This window comes from Zootoca vivipara, chromosome 4 (genome assembly GCF_965207765.1).
Source record: "Zootoca vivipara chromosome 4, rZooViv2.hap1.1, whole genome shotgun sequence".
In the NCBI taxonomy this organism is placed as follows: domain Eukaryota; kingdom Metazoa; phylum Chordata; class Lepidosauria; order Squamata; family Lacertidae; genus Zootoca; species Zootoca vivipara.
In genome coordinates, this window is record NC_142587.1 from 79,249,031 (window position 1) to 79,250,606 (window position 1,576).

General features: G+C 43.7%; 1 pseudogene; it reads right to left on the minus strand.

Moving 5' to 3' along the window:
- Positions 1-273: 273 nt before the first annotated feature.
- Positions 274-1,161, minus strand: LOC148686010 (large ribosomal subunit protein uL30m pseudogene; annotated as a pseudogene).
- Positions 1,162-1,576: the final 415 nt, after the last annotated feature.

Here is a 1,576-nt window from a genome sequence, read left to right on the forward strand (position 1 = left end):
GTTGAGTTTCAGAGAAAGAGTTTTAATCTCTATATAGAGAGAGACTCAAGGTGGTCCTCCACGTCCACAACATGAGTAAAGCAACACAAATTGCAAAGCTTTCTTATACCCTTCTTTTGGGCTCTTCCCCCATCCTCTGTAAGAGTGCGTACGCAAGGGGCTCACGCATGCAAGGGGGTCACGCACGCATATATGGATCTTCCTGTGTCCGGTTGTTCTCATGCGTGACCACATGCTGACTTAGGCAGCCTTTTTTTTTTTTTTCAAAGGGGAAAGCAAGAAAGGCTTTTATTAATCTTACACATTTCAGACTCCATTGGTTCTTTAGGGAGTTTCTCAGCAAACAAGTCACTGTGAAAAAGTGATCCCAGGTGGAAGAAACTTTTGAGACCTACTATGGTACCATACTACTATGGTGCTTCCAATAGGCAAACAGTAAGGAATTATGTACGCATACAGTGAAGCTTGATGAAATGCTTGTATAATCAGCATTAGTACTAGCCATGTTTGATTAATCAGTCAAATAAAGCCTTGACACAGTACAAGGGATGTGTAGATGAGCTCCCCAATCAAATTTCAGTTTAAAATTACATTTATTGTACAAAATGGGACTACACATTACAAAGCATCAATCTTTTTCTGTTCCAGTTCTTTTAGACGACGGCGAATTATTAGTTCACCTTCACTGTTAATATAGGTATCAGACATTTCTTCTTCAGATGGAATTCCGTGGGGCAGCTTTAATGGTTTTATGCTTATTAGATGTTTAATCACTTTCAGTTTTTCATTCACAGAAGGGATGTTTTTATGCACTCTTAGCTCATATCTTTTTTCCAATCCAGGAAATTTGATTATCTCTTTTTCCCAATAAGGACGCCTTCTTCCACTTCTGACTCTGGTCACAAGGTGCAGTTTATGGGGCTGCTGTGGATCACCCCCATATTTTTCATGATCACCAGGCCGCGGCTGAAACACCGATTCAGGAATTCTTGACCTTGTAAATTTCTGCCTGATCCACACCCTCCAGGTGATTGGTTCCACTTTGTATTTTGCAAGACTGTGCCAAGCAGCAAAAGGGCTTCCGCCCGCAACTCTACCCAGCAACGCGCCCAACGCCGCCATGTTCCAACACCGCCACCGGCCTCATTCCCCCAGCGTCCTACTGACTTAGGCAGCCTTGACTATCTTGCTGCTCTTTGCGTCAGACTGCTAGCATCAGACAAGACAGTCATCTGGCCTTGATAGCTTAGCTGGGCATCCTGTTTTGTTTACATTACCCTTCGGCACACAGAGAGAGGCAAAGAGAACAAGCATTTTAAGCAAGTCATCCCAGGGATATGGGGCTAAGCCACACAGTCAGAATTCATACAATGCAAGCAATGCAAACTATAGAATCCGATTTGGCTCAATAATACAATTAGCAAATCACTCCTCCACACCTCCTCCATGAGAGGTCTGGAGGACAGCAACACGAGAACAGGCATTTCTGCAGCGGGTCCTCATTTGTGGAACTCTTTCCCCAGGGAGGCTTGCCTGGCACCTATATTACATATTTTTAGGCACCAGGCAAAAAAAT